Consider the following 20692-nt stretch of genomic DNA (forward strand, 5'->3'; position numbering starts at 1 on the left):
AATCAAAATTTAAACATGACGCATTAAGATGAGGATCCTGATAATTGAAAGTAATTGTAACAATAAGTAGATGAATAAATATGAAAAGCTAATTATTTGCTGATCAATTCAGGGAGAAATGAAAGGGTGAAGTGGCACTTGCAAAATGCAACATCAAGATGGACAACAAGGTGCAGTTAATGTGAAGGGCTGCTAAGAAGGGAGACTTTAGTTGTATGTAATTAGGTGAAAGAAGGGGGAAAAAGAAAATAATGCCTTCAGTTCAAGAAAGTAAGGATGAAGACATTTGTTTCCGTTTTCTTATTCCATTAGTTTTCTCCCATGTTGGGTATTTCCAATTGATGGAATCTGATGACATGGCAAAAACTGCACTTTTTTTAATAAATTTTGGAAAGTGATATATCTATAATTTAGTTTATAATTTGTGTCAAGTTAATTTCCTTTGTGTAATTACTTGCAATTGAGGAATTAGCCACTACAACTTGAGCTTAGGGATGGCAATCTTGATCAAACTGTTTGGGGTGACCCAGACCTGATCTAAAACTATTGAGTACTGACTACAAGCTAAACATAAATTGGTGGTCACAATGTTCAATTTATTTAACTTGACTACTGGGCATGTTAGATAAACGTTAAGGGAGATGCCCTATTAAAAAATAACTGTTAAAAATAAATTATTTTCTATAAAAAACAAATAAATGAACAAAAGGACTCAATCACACAAAATTATCATCTTTGGTGAATATACTGTTCAATGCATCTGTTCCTCTTTAAAGCTGTTTGCAGGTTTAATCCGTTGTGCTAGCATATGTTATATAAAGTGACTGTTTATATGTTGATCCAGCCTGCGGGCGTCAGGTATTGATTGAGCAAATTAGGTGTGGAAGAGATCCTTGACTCAAGAAACAAATAGATCTGATATGGGTTTGATGTGTACGAATTCATTTCAAGCGAACATGGCCTTTATGCGCTCTAGTCGATCTGCCTATCACCCCTAATTGACCTTTACTAATGATTTTTTCAAAATTTCTGTACCTTCTACTATTTCTGAACCTAATTATCAGTTGTGGTGTATGCATGACATGGTTTCTTCTTCTAAAATGTGTTGATTTTGCTGAACGGTATAATTCTTTTTAATTCACGAGGCATCCACAAATAATTGTTTGTTCTGACACTTATTTTTGGTTGAGGATGTTTGCGTCATGACGATCCATTGGATGTCTTTATTTGGTTTGTCACATTGCACTGAATGGTAATTGGTAATGTTCGCTAAGTGGTGATTTGGTGTGACCTGTGGCTCTTACAGCTCTCACCGCAATCCTCTTGCATAGCTTCCCCTTTAACTAGGTATGGCCATGTCTCATGGCAGTCAGTCTTCCGCCTAAAGAGATTTCTGTGTTTCTCTGACTTTCCATATTTATCCTTGGGACTTGTCTCATGGCAGTCAGTCTTCTGCCTAAAGAGATTTTTATGTTTCTGTGACTTTCCATATTTATCCTTGGACCTGAGTGCTCGGTCTCACATTAGTTTGGACCTGAATGCTCGGTCTCACGTTTATTGTTAAAGACAATTGGGTCTAGTTTACATTACTTGAAATGTTACTATTCTGTCAAAGTTGTCTACGAAAAGTTTTTATCTTTAGGAAATACCATGAAGGGACTTCGGGATTTTGAGATTTAAGTTAACTACAGGTAAGCTTCTTTGTACCATACAATTCTTCAGTCTAGTGTGGGTAGGATATTGGCCTCATTCTGTTCTAGGATCTTTACATTTTGAATCTCTTGGACTGGAAAATGGTTTCCTCTTTGCGGAGGCCTTCATTATTTTTTTTGTGCTCGTTTTTCTATTAAATAAGCTATTCATTTGATCGAGGCCTTCATTATTTTTTTCTGCTCGTTTTTCGATCAAATAAGCTATTCATTTGAGCCTGCCAATTCTTCTCGTATCTCATCTCTTTATGCAGTGTGTGGAATGCATAAAGCATAGATATTTTTCGCGATGTGACTAAATTAACTTCCGCTGAATGAATTTGGCTCAATTCTTTATCAAATCTTATCACCTTATCAGGAACATTTCTGGGTTCTATCAGAATTGGCTTTTTGCATGAGGGGTCACTGGGTCAGTTTCTCATCTTTTCGTTACTACTGTAATGCAAAGCATGAGGGGTCTCCAAAATTTCTTTGCATTGTTGGGATTAAGTCTAAAGTCTTCATCTAATCTTGTGGTGATGATCCTCAAGTAGTCATGGTTGTTCACAGGGACATGGGCTTTAAAAACATTTATTAAACCCATGATCAATTATTAAGCCTAGGAATAATTATTAGACCTATGGCAACGTTTTTTTATAAATTGTTGTATTAGGCATTGCAAACTGTTACGATAGATATCTAACGTAACAGTTAAAACCGTTGCAACTTAACCGCTGCAATAGGTCAATTATGTGGTAGTGAATTTTAAGATAATATCAGAGCAATTCATATTTTAGCTCTTATTTAAAAAAAGAAAATTTTTGACTTCCTAGTGATAGGTATTACACTTCCCCATCTCGCACATAGAGATATCAAAAAACTTTCCAAAAGACCGAATCCATTGTCATGATACGGCAAAAGAAGGATAATCTTAGATTCCTGCACAAATCCCTAAATTTCTGTTTTACACACTTGATAATTGTTACACTATTATTATTATCATTGTTATTATTTGTTCTTATTGTTGGGGGAAAGTATTCCTAAGGTGGTACCTTAGATTCAATCTAAGGAAGCATTTTCAAAACTACATTACATGCAATTAGTTTACTCGATCCTCTCCATTCATTACAATTCATATGTTTTGGATTGTATATAAATAAAAGATTAGGTATATTGAGTTATAGTTACTCGTGCATCAAATAATTATAAAATTAACGGTTTTACGATGATACAACTAAAGAGACAATGGAAAATATATGTTGAAAGTATTGAAACATCGTGGTTTTTGTTTCATAGATGTTTTGAGACATTTAGATAATGATAAACAAAGCAGATAATCCATTGAATCTAGTGTCAGATTAAGAACATTTTCCCCTTACTATCATTATGCATTTGGGCCTGGACTATAGCCCATAAATCTGGACCCGACCCAAATTTTCCAAAGAAATCCCCAACTCACACAGGAGCTCGGCCCCTCTCTCGCTCGCTCGCTCGTTCTCTCGACCCCAACCGACCCCAACCTCTCTCTCTCTCTCTCTCTCTCTCTCTCTCTCTCTCTCTCGCTCGTGACCCCAACCCCGCCGCCGACCAAGTCTCTCTCCCTCCTCCGCGAGCGGCGCTGCAGGTAATAACTCTAACCCTCTCTCTCGATCCCTTTGATTGGATTGGCTTCGAGGAAATGAGTCTTTTTCTTTCTTTAATTGGTTGTGCTGGAATTGATGGAGATGAGGTTTTGGATTCCGGGTGTAGATCTATTATGGGTTTTTCATGTTTGGTAGTTTTTATGCTCATTTCTGCTGTTATGTTGGTTTAGTTCATGTAATTCACTGATTTTCTATGAATGATTGTGGGTTTTTCCTCTCTCGATTAAAAATGATTTTTTTTAATTATTATTGTTGCTTATCTACGATTGAAGTGGAAGAATTAATCGATTGAAGTTTTGTTCTTGAGAATTGGTTGATGTAAGCTCTGTTTACCTGTAAAATCCCATTATATTTACACTTCACTAATTGCTAAATTATTATTGTTTCTTTTCCTCTTTAGGTGTGATTATATATACATTCCTTTTCTATTAATTGTTCAAAAGTTTTTATTTTTAAAGAGCCATTTATTCTTCAAAAGAGAACCTAGAACTTACATCTCGAGGCCACACTTTTTGCAAAATTTATTAGAACTTTGTAGCACAATGCCATTTATTCTTCAAATAATGTGCAATAAGCAACCTGGCTATTCTAACTTGAACTTGAGTAGGTAATATGCCTTAGATCTGATTATCATTTTCACACATAACTCGAATAAAAACTTGGCAATTTTAGTTTGAGCTTGAGCTGGAAATTAAGATGACAAATGCCTAAGTACCAATTTCATGGGATACATTTTTAATCCAAAACACAACGACTATATAGTAGTGCTTGCTTTTTGTTTCCTTCATAAAGTCACATGTTTGGTCGAGGATTGATTTCAATTGTGACTTGATGAAGGTGTTTTTTTAATGAATAATTTCACTGTGTGTTGGTATCGAGTGAGGTTGTGTGTAAGACATGAGAAAACTTAACGTGTATACATAATTGTTAGGCAACGGTCTAATTAGTGATATAACCTTTCTTTTGCTTGAGATATGATGGCAACTGGCAAGTAATGTTAGGCAGCATCTAATTAGTGATTATGTCCATGTGCATTGTGTATGTGCCATATTCAGACAACAGAAATTTGATAATGCATAATCCATAAGTTTATCTATTAACATCATCCAATATGAAGCTGATAGTAAGTGTGTTCTGGTTGTAATTGTTTTACGAAATTGACTTGCCAAGTGTGTTCTTTATTGTATTAGGTGGCAAATACATTTACATTACTCTAAAGCACAAATTTTCTGGTTATCTGTAATGACCATGAATTTTTGATACTAGTTTAAAACAATTTTTTTGGTATTTTAAAATATTTAATTATTATTTTTAAAAGAGTATTTGTATTTTCTCAATTTTCTACGAGTAAAAGTCCAATTTTATATTTATTTAAATAATTTTGATATTTATAAATTAATTTAATGTAGTAAAAACTTTTGAATTAATATGTTGTGTTATTGTTATTATTACGTATTATTTTGTATAATCGTTGTGTATTTGTTACTATTACGTATTATTTTGTAAATAAAATTTTCGTAATTATTTAATTTAATATTTAATTAAATTACTAATCATATTTTAAAAACATCGTATATATATCCCTAAATCCTAACCCGAAACCTATATATCTCTCTCTTCTCTCTCTCTCTCTCTCTCTCTCGTTTTATTCACGCCGCCGACCCCGTCCTTCTCTTTCTCTTTTCTCTTTCTCTCTCTTCTCTTCACCTAGCCCCCAATCCCTCCGACGAGCTCGACGCCCCTCATCATCCCTCCGCCTCATCCTCCTCTTCCCCGATGACAGACCACCAGGCCGCCGCAGCTCGCTGCCCAGATCCGAGCTCACCTCAGACCCGACGTCATCAGCACAACAACTCTTGAGTCCGCCCTCTCACCGCACTAGCCATCTCGACGACTGACGCGAGCTCCACATCTCCTCTCACCCGACCACCTCAGCCTCCACCACCAACACCATCTCCCCTCTCTCTTCGCTGTCAGCCTCCGCCCACCGAGCTCCGCCTCTCCTCTTCCACCCATCCCCAGCCACTTCCTCAGCGTAGCTCTGCCCCACCGCCGACGACGCCCCTCTGCCCACCACCATAACCGCCGCCCTCCTGAACCCTCGCTTGCCCTCCGACCAAACAACCGCTCGCCCAAGCTCCAGCCGAACATCCGACGTCTCTCCCCAGACAGCCCCAGCCCGTCGATCCTCGTCGCTGCCTCCATCATTGCCGCCGTCCAGATGTGCTCAGCCCTCCCTTAGCCCATCCGTCGCCTCCATACCCGACGAACTGCTCTCCTGTCTGCGGCAGCAGCCCGCGTGACCGCCCCCGCTCGCCACAGCTCCGGGATCCGCTCTCCGTCGGATCTGTTCCACCGCACTCACTCCGTTACGCTACCGATCGCGAGCGCCGCCGCCGCCTCGTCCAAATGCTCCTTGGCCTTGTATGCAAGATCCATTACTCATTGACTCGTCTTTACAATTTTTGATATACAGTTAATTAAGTACGTGTATAGATTAGTTGTAATATGAATATTGTGACAATCTGTGTGGGATTGTTGATGAATGATATTGAATGATGAGAAATATTTTCAAAAATAGAAATGGTTACTTTTCATATAGAAAAGAAAAAGAAAGAGAATATTTTTAAAGAGTTTTTTTAGAATAATTACTACGAGAAATAATTTAAAAAAAATTTATTTTACAAAAAGATTATTTGAATTAATATTTATTTAAAAAATTATTTTAGAATAATTATTATGAATTAAAAGAATTTATTTTGTGAAAAGAGTCATTTGTTGAGGAAAATTATAATAACTTAAAATAAATTATTTTGGAAAAAGATTATTTCTGAATTACATAGATGCTGCTTATAATTTATGATTCTTTATTTTTACATGCCATGATATTGTTGTACAAGATTAGTTGTATTCATTTGTTATTTTCCTTATTGTGATTGAGAACCATTAGTAGTTCATGACTTAGTGGCTTTGTGCGTCATGAACAAGACTTAGTGACATGTGTGAGTGCGTTGATTAAATTAGGGGGTGAACCAGAATTCTATTGTAGGTTATGTTAATTGACTTAGAATAATGAGAAGAGTTAGGATGGGAAAGTCATAGTTCATGTGATCGGATATGGTTATTGATAAATCTTCCAGGCTCGCACCAGTGGTTGGTGTCGCCACTGGGGTTGGTTTGTAGGCCAAAGTGAAGTGTATACATCACTTTGGTCAGTGGGAATTTATTTCGTCACCCGATTTTTGCTTGAGTTCGAACCAGGCAGAAAACGGTTTACGTGTAGTCCTCTGGCCGCATTTGTAGCGGGATTGGGTGCACGTAGAGGATTTGTGAACAGTCAGTTATCCGGTAATATGAACGCTGACTCTATGTGAAATATGGACCAGTGACCTGTTATAGGATGGTCAGTTGCATGACCTAGATTACCGGTTGATTTTAGATTCTTCGGATCGTTATCATAGTGGTGGATTTCATTTAAATTATTAGAATTTCAATGCCATGTTTCTATTATTATTACTGTCATTGCATTGGTCATTCGACCGTTTCATTTCTTCCATGTGGGATCTTGTTGTGTGTCATGCACGCTGACGTACACCTGTTTTCTCTAGTGTACGTCAGATTTAGAGAACTGACTGGTTCAGTATGATGATGCATTAGAGCCGGTGTATGCCTAGCCAGAGTGTCTTCCAGTTGGAGCAGAAGGACAAACAAAAGCTTAGTTATTTTCCTTATGCAGTAGTTGTTGGATTTGAATTATTTTGTTGTATTTCCCTCTCAGTACAGTTGACGTTTATTTTATAACTACCCAGTTTTAGTTGTATGTTTTGTATTAGGACATGTTGACTCTTTTATATTGTCTCGGGTGATATTTTTCTTGTGGTGTGTATCATATTGTTCTGGGTTATTATTATATTCTTGCTATCTGTAATCGGGGACCTGTGACTTCGTATTGTATTATTGATTAATGCTTAGCGTATTTGATTGAGGAGAAATGTTTATTTTTATTTATTCTCCTCAAACTAATACGTCGCGGGCTTGTTCACATTCCGATTCCTGGGTATTTTGGGAAGCGGGGCGTGACATTATCGATGGCAAGAAAGAGTTTTTATGTTGTGAAGAGAGGTCGATGATGTGGTATTTTTTTATAATTGGGAGGAATGCAAATCTCAAGTTGATAAATTCCCAAATGCCGCCTACAAAGGGTATGCAACGTACGAAGAGGCTTTGATTGAATGGGATAAGCACACCAACGCTCGTGATTAAACATCCAACTCAAGGCATGTCTAGACACTTGTTTATGTTCAAGAACAAATATTTTCAGAGGAACATAATCTGGATGAGGACAAGGAAAAATTTGGGGAAACTGCTATTTCCTCCATCTATGCTTTTTTATTAGGTTCAGTGTTTACAATATTAGTGTTTGTCGTATGTCTCATTGCAGTATTTGTTAGCTTCTCTATTGCAAAAAGTATGTGATGCGATTTGTAAGTTATGTGTTGGATGTTTCTCAACTAGGTTTGTAAGTGATTATAATACTATTTGATGTAATTTGCTCTGTTTTTGTCTGTGTATTTCTTGCAATGATGTAGACGTGTATGTATATTTGATGGTTTTCTCCTGTAAAATTTGTTTAATTGGATACCACAATGTGGTTCATTTTGCTGATGTTAGATTTTAATTAGCAGATGTAATATGATAAAATATTTTTAGTGATCTTTGAAAGCATAAGCAAGAAAGGAACACTAAAAACTACTAAAGATGTAGAACTCTGAAAGTTTGACCTGAGAAAAAAAAAATTACCTTGCTTGTTCCTGCAACCTAATCATTCACATTAGTTGCCTTACACATACTTATATGCAACTTTCAAATACAACAACATGTCTACATACCGCTCAGATAAAATTCCCCAGAAAGATACTAAATCAAATGTCTACGTACCGCTTAGGAAAAATAAGAAAGCAAATAATTGCAAGAAGATGACATTTAATCATATTACAAAAATTCAACAACATTATATTCTTCAACCACACAACAACATCATAGCAATTGAACCATTTGGCATCCACTTATAAAAGCTCAGATAGCAATTGATTTATTTTCTTCTCCCAAGATGACATTTAGTCTTTTCTTCTTCTCCCAAGATTTCTCTTCTTCTTCTCCACAACTTGGCCTAGCTGTAAATTTCATGACAAATATATTCACCAAATTAGTGCTATGAAGTTTCATGATAAGAAAACCACTTATTGTAAATTACTCCATTATGGTAGTAGCAATTAATGGGACAAATCAAGTATGTATCAATCAGACATCAATCTAAAATATTGTGCTTTCTTACTTGATAAAAATAGTTTTAGAGATTACAAGTTAATAAAAAAGGAGTATATGTGAATAAGGTTCCAAGAATAAAATAAATTTGTTTACACAAGTAATTAGCAAAAATACCTTGGCAAGTTGACTTTACAGCTAGTTCTATAATACCCGAGTTCACCACATCTGCTAAATATACATTTCTTCTTTTCTTTCTTTTCTTGTGCTTGTTCTAAACTTGACTGGATTCTAGTAGCATTGCGTGGACGACCTTTAGTCATTGCAGGTCTATCAGGAACACGAACGGTAATCTGAGGAATAAGCTCCATTGTATGTGAAATGGGTTCGGCAATCTGAGGAATATCCACCATTTGAACTTGAGTTTCTCTAACTTCTTCTTCAATTGATTCTATGAAATTTGTTAGCACATCATATAATTTTTGCATCTTCTCTTCTGAATCAAGTGCAAGCTCGAGCGCATTATTGAATTTTGCTCTTAAAGCCCAAGATTTTAATAAATTAATCTTCTCTTCACAGCTTGTGATATTTCTTCCAATTACAATGTTGCTAACCCTAATGTTACGATGTAATTACAATGTTGCTAACCCTAATGTTACGATGTCGAGCATGTATAATCCAACAGTGTAGGATGTAATGGTCGGGTAATGAATCCATTTGTCTAGCCATCATTAACGATAATATATGTCTATATACAACACCATTGGTTTCAAACAGAGCACAAGTGCAAAGGAACTGCAAATGACTGGACTGATCATAAGCAATCACCTCCCATTTTCCTCAATCTGTAAACTTACAGATCTTGTATTCAACAATATCCCCATATTTTCTCAATTCTTCGCAAAAATCTGTACCAAATCCTTTGAATTTAGTTTGGAACACATCAAACATATTGCGTGTATACATTTCTCCAACTTGTACCTTAATTGGATATCCAAGGAGCATGACAGACTTTGTGTTAAGACTCTTAAAATCTTCATGGGCTTTTACTTAAGCGACGATGAGTTACTGCTTTTTCATATTGTGTCACAAACTCTTGTAACTGAGTCTGCGAGTTAACATACCCATCAAAGAAAGAATTAATACTTTCACTCCTTTGGCTCGATCTCATTCCATCAAAAAAGTGTCCTTCAGATAACATGACACCCAATGTTCTCGACATTTGTAAACTGTTTGCAACCATCCATCCCCTTCTTCATTTATATAAAACTTCTCCTTCATCTCAAGCCAATATCCTTCACACTATTCAATTAAAAAACTTTTGTACCACAAGCCCCAATACCTTTGAAACTGTTCACCATAACGAGACCCCAGAGTAGGCAAATGATCAATGATGTGCTTTTGCATGTGCCAATAGCAATAACTGTGTCTTGTCGTTGGAAACACTGAGTGAATAACATTACACATTGTTCTATTTTGATCTGTTATAATGGCACCTGGTTTAACCCCATGCACGCATTTCAGCCATTCTTGAAATAACCACACAAAGGTATCTTTTTGTTCATTGGCAAATAATGCACAACCAAGTAAAGTGAACTGCCTTGGTAATTCACACCAGTAAATGGAGAAAATGGAAGACTGAACTTATTAGTTCTATATGTCACATCAAACACAAAAACATCACTAAATTACAAATAAGACGCTCTTGATCTTCCGTCGGTCCAGAAAACACTCCTCATTTGTCCACTACTGTCTACTTCTATTGCAAAATGAAATTCTGGAGCAATCGCTGTCTTACTCTGAAAATATCAAAATATTGTTGACTCTTTGGGTTCTGATATGATCAACACACTGTTGTGGTGTCACTAATTCACCTTCTCTTCCATTGGCTGCATTAATGACGCGAGAAATAGTGGATGGAGGCATACATTCTTCTTATATACTCTTAATAAGTTTTTTTTACATCTTTGAGTTTTATGGAATTGTTGATGTGATCTGTGCATTTTTGTTTTGTCTGGACTACTCAACACATGATTTGTATGTTCTTCAACAAACCCTATGACCTCCTATGATTTATCCTCTAATACTTTAACTCTCATCATTGCCTTACATCCCATTTTGGTCTCTCGTCGAAAAGACATCTCTATCTTGTCTCTATTAGATCTATAGCCCTCCTTATCACAAACAAACTTTCTGTCTAGCACGTCTCTAGTCTTATGAGAGTAATTTATCGTTCTCTTCCTTATTCCAAAATCCATCAACAATGCATAAGAGTTATAATAGTTGTAAACTTCTTCATAAGTATTAACTTTATTCTGAGTAGTGGTTTAGGAGAATTTTCAGTATTGGTCATAGTTTCACTTCCAATAGCACTTAATTCTCCCATTCTGAACACTACACTAGTTGATTTTATTTGCTGTAAAACAAATGCAAGGAAGAAAAACATTAAAAAATGCGAAGGAGCATGATTTTCAAAAGAATGGGCATTCTCTGAAACAGGGTTAAAAAATTCATGCTCACGCATAACGAATTCAAAAATAATTACTACAAGTTGCATTCAAAAATAACAACAGAGCATAGGGAAACCGACATAACAAATTCAACTCGAATTACTAGACATCATGCATTGATGCGGCATAAACATATACCAAAAAGTTGCAAGTGCACAACTAATCAAGTTATAGTATAAAAAGTTATCGATCCCACGGGGAAGGTGTTTTGTAGGAGAAAGTTAAAGTCGGTTCTTATGTTGTGTGCGTGACAATTAGGAGTGATGAGTGAATGTGATTATGGAGAGATAGAGAGAGTGAAAGTGATAGGGTGTAAATCGGTACAAAATATAAGTGAGAGTGGATGTGACAAAGAATGAATAATTTTCACAAGGAAAGATGAATAAAATCAAGGATTAAAAAGGAGAATTAAGAATAAAAAGAAAATTTAAGAAATTAAAGATGACAGATTCAATTAAAGACATGGGTAATCTAGAATTGAATCTACTTTTTAAAAAGAGGTGATTCCTTAGAGGGTTCTAGCCTAAAGGCGAATCAAAGAAAATAAAAATGAACAAAAAGAAAAACTAAACCCGAGAGGGTTCTAGCCTCAAGGTGAATAGTGCAAGAAAATAAAATCTACAAAATAAATTATAAAACCTAAGCTACAAAATAAATTATAAGAATTAAATCCGAGAAAATAAAGACACGAAATAAATCTAATCTATAAGTATGAAATAAATCTAAGGCAAGAGGGTTCTAGACTCCTGGCTATTTAAACAATAAAATCTAACTACAAACATGAAAATAAATCTAAACTAATAAGCAATAAAAGAGAAAAAAAACAAACCTTCAAATTAATCTCCATCTTCATCTTCATCTTCATCACCCAACAAAGAGAAAAAAAGAAAAATTTAAAGTGGTGAATTTTTTTTTTATTAATTGTAACAATAAGTTACAAGTTTGGAAGGTCTTCTCAATTAAGAGTAATCCTTCTCTCCAAATGGAGATATAAAATTTTTCACACCTTTAATCCCTCACTCTTTACACCTATTTATAGTAAACAATAATGAATGAGAGCCATTGGATGAAGACTTAAGCCCTAAGGAATTATTTTTAGCCTTTGAGCTTTAGGGCTTGGATTCTTGGGCCTTTTGCTAGTTGATTTTCCATTGGGCTTCTTGATTTTCCTTTGAGCTTTGCTTTATTTCTTCATGATTCATGCTTCATTGTTTTGGTTCTGGGCTTTTGCTTCATGGGCTTCTGGCTTGATTTTTGGATTGTTCACAATGCGTACAAGAGGTAAGGCTTTGCTTCATGGGCTTTGGCGTTTTGGGCTTCATTAATTCATTGCTTGATTCTTTTGCTTTGGGCTTTTGGATAAATTGATAATTTGATTTTCCAATGGGCTTCTTGATTTCTCTTTTGCTTCATTTCTTCATTAAATCAAGGGCTTTTGATGAGATATGAGATTTTTTAGAATTTATTCTTCATTAACCTGCATTGAAAAATAAAAATAATTATTAGTGGTATATTTATTCATATAAAATAGATAATAAGGGTATAAAATTATAATAAAGTATGATTATCAAATATCCCCACACCTAAACTTTTGATAGTCCTCTATCAAAGAAAAAAAAAATCCTAACTCATTTTCACAGAAATCGCGGTTGTATTTAGCTCATACAACAAGCCTTTAATCTCCTAGGTTACCCTAGTGGACGAGTTGTAATCTCGTGAGGGTTTGTAGTGAATATACCCATAAAATTCGGTCAACTTGCTAATTTAAAGAGGTTAGTGAATAACTCAATTTACTTGATAATTTTAGACAATCTAATTGAAGCTAGTTAATACTCAAGAAAACATTTTTATAAATAACTCTAAGGTAAGTTTCCTAGAAAATCTTCTCATTGTAGTAATACAAAATTAAGCCAAACTTAGAAATTCAATTTAAAAGTTTTGAAAAGAACATGCTAACTCTTTGTTTTAAATAATTTTCAAGTTGCTTGATCTAAAATATTTTCCAAGACCATATATACAAATATAACTATATATATAAAACATTTATTAGTATTTTTATTTTTATTTTTATTTATTTATATTTATTTATTTATTTCTTTATTATTATTATTTTTAACTCTTTCTTCCTTGGTGTTTTTTTTTTCTACTTTAACGGGCTTTCTAAGTGACCATTTAACGAGTTTTGGGCCAATGCATCCCAACCCAATTGGGCTTAGGTTATTAAGTATGAAAATACTCATTGGGCTTAATTACTCGGTCAGCTTATGCTTTATAAGATAGAATCACCTTTAATTCAAGAGTTTTTTTTCTTTTTTTTTCTTTCTTTTGGTGCTAATTTTTCGCACTCTTCTTTTGTAATGTTATTATTATTATTATTTCAATATGTATATGTATATATATTCTGAAAAATATTTAAATCAAGACACTTTGAAAAATTATTTTCAACTCTACGCTAAGCATGCATAAATTCTATTATTTTAAATAAAAATCTAAGTTAAGGCTTAAGTAAAGTATACTACTTTGAAAATTATTTCTTAAGAAATTTATTTAGAGTTATCATAAAAGGTGAACTTGAGTAAATAACAAACTAGAGATTATAAACTTTTAAAATTTAACAAATAAATCAATTATTACATAACTCTATCAATTTGGCAAGTGACAATATTTTTATAATTTTTTAAGGAAAAGGAAAAAATGCAACTAAAAAGGTAAAATAAAGAGAAAAAAATAACTAATTCCCATCCCTACACCTAAATTTTGCATTGTCCTCATTGCAAACTTTATGATGCATAAAGTAAAGCAGATAAGAAGTGAAGTACTTACATTTGGTTGGCTGATAAAAATCTGCAATTACCTTTGGTCTGAGGAGGATGGAAAAAAATTTATTCTTCTTTTTCTTTTTTTCTCTTTTTTTCTTTTTTCTTTTTTCTTTTTTTACAGCTGAATAAAAAACTCTCGAATGAGAGAAGAATAAATTCTTTTTATTATTCTGAAATAAAATAAAACAAACAATATAGAATGAAGGGTTCAACATGAAGAGCTCGTATTCTACATTGAATCCTACCTTATTGTTAAAAATTCTTCCCCGGATTTTAAACAAATTCAGAATAATATAATCAATAATGTGAAATTCCAAGCATTTCTGGGTGTTTAATAATTCTTGCAACAAAGTAAGGTATGTATTATTGGTATCATGCATTTTGCATTTATTAATGAACTTAGACTCTTGTACTGTGAATTTTTGTTTTCTAACAACCAATTCTTCTGTAGCATTTTCCTAAACCCCAAGATTCATGGTTGAGTTCTGAAAATTTGGTTGTTGATTATTCTCCAAGAATCTAAGTTCATCAAGAAAGAGTTCTTTAAAATTTAATTCAAGGCAGCAAATATTTAACACAGTTTCATCATTCTCAATGACCTGATCTGCTTCTTCTAAAAACTCCAACTCTTCATCAAAAATTTCCTCAAAACTCAAATCAGACCCTTCTTCTTCTTCTTCTTTTGATCTTTCCTAAATGTAATTTATTTCTAGAGGCTGATTATTTGGTTGGTCCTCTGGATTAAAAATATTGAGATCAGCGGTCAAATTCCCAAAGGACAGCTTCAATTGACTAGTTCTACAGTTGATGAGAGCATTAGAAGTGGCTAAGAATGGTCGTCCTAAGATGACATGTATCTGTTCTTTGGGATTGAAAACGAGCTGTGTTTTCAAGACTACGAAATCTATTGGAAAAATAAAATCTCCAACCTTAATCGGAACATCCTCTAACTCACCCATAGGGACCTTGACAGATCTATCAGCCAACTGCAAAGTACAGCGGGTTGGGTTCAGTACACCTAGACCCAATTGCTGGTAGACTGAATATGAAAGTAAATTGACACTGACCCCTAAGTCTAAAAACGCCTTATCAATGTGAGTATTACCAATGACACATGAAATGATAGGAGAACCTGGATCTTTACGTTTCAAAGGTATGGGATTTGAGAGCATATCACTGATATTGGCAGCTTAAAAGACTTTCTTTGGAACATTTATTCTCCTCTTCTTAGTGCATAATTCTTTTAAAAATTTGACATAAGATGGAATTTGTTCAATTACATCTAAGAGAGGAATATTGACCTTAACCTGCTTAAATGTTTCTAGGATCTTCTCCTCTTGAGGGGAGAGTTTCCTAGGCCTGAGTCTATCTGGAAAAGGAGCAACTGGTCTAAACCTATCAAAAGCAGGCTCAGGTTCGGGTTCAGGTTCTTGGTCATCTAAGGGGGGTGATTGTTGAATAGATTCATCAGAAGAAGAAGTAGAATGAATTTGTACTGGATCAAGAGTTTGACGTGGAGGAGTTCTTACTTGATTATCAACCTGTCTACCTGACCGAAGTGAATGAATTGCATTCACATGAGCTTCATAGGATGAACTGCATCCTGTGTCCTTAGGGTTGACCATGGGTTAACTCGGAAATTTTCCTTTCTCTCTTTCACTCACGACACTAGCTACTTGACCAAGTTGGGATTCTAATCTAGCTATAGCTTGAGTGTTGGAGTTGAGCATTTGTCCGGTTGATTGCGCTTGAGTGTTGGAGTTGAGCATTTGTCCGGTTGATTGCATAAAGGAATTCAAAGTGCTGGATGTTTGAGTCAACATATTCGTGGTTTGAGTGGAGGCCTTAATTATGGTTTCCAAACCCTTTTCCAAGACATTGAGACGTTTATCCTGATCTGGATTGTAAGGAGTCTGAATTATAGTTTGATGAAGAGGAGACTGATTTTGATATGGCAGATTGGGTTGTTGAAATTATGGATGAGAATTGAAAGGAATTGTGTTCCCCCTAGGAAAGTATTGGTTTGAAGTGGGATTGAAATTTTGATTCCCTTGGAGACTTCTTTGATTCCATGCGAAATTAGGATGATTTCTCTAACCTGGATTGTAGGTTGGAGAAAATGGATCATTCATTAGACATTGGAATGCAGCGTTCATCTGTTCTAATGAATGAGTGTTTCCTAGGAGAGGGCATTCCTCTGAAATGTGGGTAGGAGACTGACAGTTATGACATCCCGGGGTAGAAACATGATTGATTTAAGCTGGAGCTCGTTCCTTAATTTCTAAGGCTTCTAACCTCCGCAGAATTATCGCCATCTTTGCTTCGGAGGCAATGTTTGACTCTAAGGAAAGACCACTAGATTTAGGTTAGGAAACTGACGAAACACTGCCATCACAGTGTTCCCATTGCATGGTTTTCTCAGAAAGACTCTCTAAAAACTCCTAAGCTTCATCAGCATTTTTCCTCATGAAATCCCCGTGGTACATTGACTCTAAGAAAGTTTTTGCAGAATAATCTAATCCTTCATAAATTATTTGGCACAATCGTCACTTTTCTAAACCGTGATGAGGACATTGGATGAGAAGATCTTTAAATCGGTCAAAATACTTCCAAAAAGGTTCTCCCGGGATAATTTTAAAATCCATGTACTATTTTTTAGCTTCACCGTTTTATGGATCGGGAAAAATTTCTTAAGAAAAACGGTGATAAATTCCTCCCAAGTTGTGATGGAATTTATGGGTAAGCTGTATAGCCAATTTTTTGCTTTGTCTTTGAGGGCAAAAGAAATAAATCTGAGTTTGACTGCATCTTTAGTTAATTCTCTCATTTTAATCATCATACATACTTCCTGAAATTCTAAGATAAAAATATATGCATCTTCAGTTTTATTCCCTAAAAATTTTGGAAGCATGTTGATATAGTACGGTCGAAGCTCAAAGTTAGTTCCATTTGCCTCGGGGAGTCTAATGTAAGAGGGGATTACATTCCTAATGGGATATCACATATCTTAAAGAACGGGTGGATTAGGATACGCCATTTCTATGATTGGTTCAAAGCAAATTAATCGATGTGTATTAACCCTAATCCACGTTTGCATACACCCAAAATAATTTTTTTAAGGAGAAAAAAATAGTTTCTTTTTTATGAGAAGAAAAAGGAAAATCCTAACCAAAACAAATCAAAAGCAATCACTTTTTAATCACTCTAACTCTAGGGTTTAGCCTAACTCAACTAGACTAGCTGATAACCAAAAACACCTAAAGTGAAAAGATTAAAGTTTTACCCGGGTAGTCAACTAGGTAAGGATAGTACTAGAGGGTGATCAGAGATCAATTAAGTACCTCGTTCTTTACGGAGCGCTTTACGCAACCCCTAAACCTTACCTTAGACACCAACTAATCCAAAAAAACTTAAACCAGTTCACTTAAGGATTCTTTGTTCCTTATTGAGCTCGAATCCTTAGGGCTAACGTCTAATGAGTTTTATTAGGCTTGGGTGGTGTAGTGAGGAATTAGTGATTTTTGGGCTAAGGAAAGGGTGATGAAATCCCTCACCTTATCTTGATTATGGGGTTTTACCCTTAAAAATAATTTTAAGTGTGTGCCAAATCAAGATGCTCAAATCACTTTGGTGAATTCCTACTAACTATATGCAATACAACCCTATGAATTAAAAGCAACTAAAAAGGATGGTAAAAATAAAAAATCTTTTTTTAATTAGGGTTAACAATCAAACAAATGAGAAGGGGGAAATTTGTCTGAATTTATTATCTTGTTAGAAAATGTTAAAGTGGAGGGTGAATTTTATTATGGTCGAAAAAAATAAAATCTTTTTTTTATAAGTCCTAATTGTCTCTAATTGTGAAGAAGTAGCTAAAGGGTGTAATTAAAAATTCTAGAAAGAAGAGTTACCCAAAAGCAAATTTTCAAATTCTAGATCTCCAATCCGCGATCTTCAAGCTCCAAGCGGTTCCTTTACAAAAAACACACAAGTTAAAGAACCAAATTAAATAAAATCCTACTTAAGTATCATCCCCGGCAACGGCGCCAAAAACTTGATGCGGCATAAACATATACCAAAAAGTTACAAGTGCATAACTAATCAAGTTATAGTATAAAAAGTTATTGATCTCACGAGGAAGGTGTTTTGTAGGAGAAAATTAAAGTTGGTTCTTATGTTGTGTGCGTGACAATTAGGAGTGATGAGTGAATGTGATTATGGAGAGATAGAGAGAGTAAAAGTGATAGGGTGTAAATCGACACAAAATATAAGTGAGAGTGGATGCGACAAAGAATGAATAATTTTCACAAGGAAAAATGAATAAAATCAAGAATCAAAAAGGAGAATTAAGAATAAAAAGAAAATTCAAGAAATTAAAGATGACGGATTCAATTAAAGATATGGGTAAGTTAGAATTGAATCCACTTCTTAAAATGGGTGATTCTCTAGAGGGTTCTAGCCTAAAGGCGAATCAAAAAAATAAAAATGAACAAAAAGAAAAACTAAACCCGAGAGGGTTCTAGCCTCAAGGTGAATAGTGCAAGAAAATAAAATCTAAACTACAAAATAAATTATAAAAACTAAGCTACAAAATAAAGACATGGAATAAATCTAATCTATAAGCAAGAAATAAATCTAAGGCAAGGGTTCTAGCCTCTTGGCTATTTAAACAATAAAATCTAACTACAAGCATAGAAATAAATCTAAACTAATCTTGGCTATTTAAACAATAAAATCTAACTACAAGCATAGAAATAAATCTAAACTAATAAGTAATAAAAGAGAAAATAAGAAAAACAAACCTTCAAATTAATCTCCATCTTCATCTTCATCTTCATCATCCAACAAAGAGAAGAAAAGAAAAATTTAAAGTGGTGATTTTTTTTATTAATTGTAATAAAAAGTTATAAGTTTGGAAGGTCTTCTCAATTAAGAGTAACCATCCTCTCCAAATGAAGATACAAAATTTTTCACACATTTAACCCCTCACTCTCTACCCCTATTTATAGTAAACAATAATGAATGAGAGCCCATTGGATGAAGACTTCAGCCCTAAGGAATCATTTTTAGCCTTTGAGCTTTTGGGTTTGGATTCTTAGGCCTTTTGCTTGTTGATTTTCCATTGGGCTGCTTGATTTTCCTTTGAGCTTTGCTTTATTTTTTCATGATTCATGCTTCATTAATTTGGTTCTGGGCTTTTGCTTCATGGGTTTCTAGCTTGATTTTTGGATTGTTCACAATGCGTACAAGAGGTAAGGCTTTGCTTCATGGGCTTTGACGTTTTGGGCTTTTTTAATTCATGGCTTGATTCTTTTGCTTTGGGCTTTTGGATAAATTGGCAATTTGATTTTCCAATGGGCTTCTTGATTTCTCTTTTGCTTCAATTCTTCATTAAATCAAGGGCTTTTGATGAGAGATGAGATTTTTTAGAATTTATTCTTCATTAACCTGCATTTAAAGATAAAAATAATTATTAGTGGTATATTTATTCATATAAAATAGATAATGAGGGTATAAAATTATAATAAAATATGATTATTATGCATCCACACAAAACCTTGAGCAACCAAACCTCCAGTAACTGATGGTTTTGCTATAATCCTAATACACTTACAATTTGAATCTAAACACAAGAAAATTAGTGAATTACATGAACTAAACCAACATAACAGCAGAAATGAGCATAAAAACTACCAAACAAGAAAAACCCATAATAGATCTACACCCATAATCCCAAACCCCATCTCCTTAGCCACCAATTTCAGCACAACCAATTAAATAAAAAAAGACCCATTTCCTCGAAGTCAATCCAATCAAAGGGATTGAGAGAGGGTTGGAGATATTACTTGCAGCGCCGATTCAATCTCGTGGAGGAGGGAGAGAGAGTTGGTCGGTGATGGGGTTGGGTCACGACGAGAGAGAGAGGAGAGAGAGAGAGAGGAGAGAGAGAGAGGAGATGAGAGAGAGGAGAGAGAGAAGAGAGTTGGGGTCGAGGCGGAGTTGCGGGGGTTGGTCACGACCGAGAGAGAGAGAGGAGTTGGGTCAAGACGAGTTGTCGGTGGGCGGGTTATGGTCACGAAGGAAAGAAAGAGAGAGAGAGAGAGAGAGAGAGAGAGAGAGAGAGAGTTGGGGTCAAGCGGAGTTTTGGGGTTGTGAATGGGGTCTGCGGTCACGAGAGAGAGAGGAGAGAGAGAGAGAGAGAGAGAGAGAGAGAGAGAGAGAGTTGGGGTCACGAGATTACAATCTGCCTTTTCACATAGCCCTTGCAGCGCAGGGGAGCACTGGCTAGCGCTCCCAGTTTCCTTTCTCTCTCTCTTTCTCTCTCTCTCTCTTCTCTCTTATATATATATATATATATTATATTTATATATAATATATATATATATATATTATTATATATATATATATATTAATATATTATTATATATATATATATATTTATATATATATATATTTATATATGGGAAAACTTGGTACCAAGTTTTTCAAAAAAACTTGGTAGTGAGGTGTATTAATCTTGGCCTTTCATCTTACAATGGGTGGATGGACTAAGAGTGATGTACTTTAAAAAAAAATCCACTTTTTGAGAAAGAGTGAGCTGACTTTTTCCCAATCTCTCTCTTCGTCACCTCTCTCTGTAGGCAGACCATCTTCTCTCTCTCTCTCTCTCTCTCTCTCTCTCTCTCTCCCCTCCAAATCTCAATCCATCTCTCCCTCCCCTCCAAATCTTAATCTCTCTCTTCCCCCTCTCTCTACAGCCTCGCACG

General features: G+C 34.9%; 1 protein-coding gene across 2 annotated transcripts in view; it reads left to right on the forward strand.

Annotated features, from left to right (window-relative positions):
* Positions 1-418, forward strand: part of LOC109840559 (protein RTF1 homolog) — a 9242-nt gene extending 8824 nt beyond the window's left edge. For both annotated transcript variants that reach the window (XM_020409252.1, XM_020409251.1), the window contains exon 3: positions 113-418. The gene's annotated coding sequence lies outside the window, so the exon portion shown is untranslated. The remainder of the gene's footprint in view (positions 1-112) is intronic.

This window comes from Asparagus officinalis, chromosome 5 (assembly GCF_001876935.1).
Source record: "Asparagus officinalis chromosome 5, Aspof.V1, whole genome shotgun sequence".
Lineage (NCBI taxonomy): Eukaryota > Viridiplantae > Streptophyta > Magnoliopsida > Asparagales > Asparagaceae > Asparagus > Asparagus officinalis.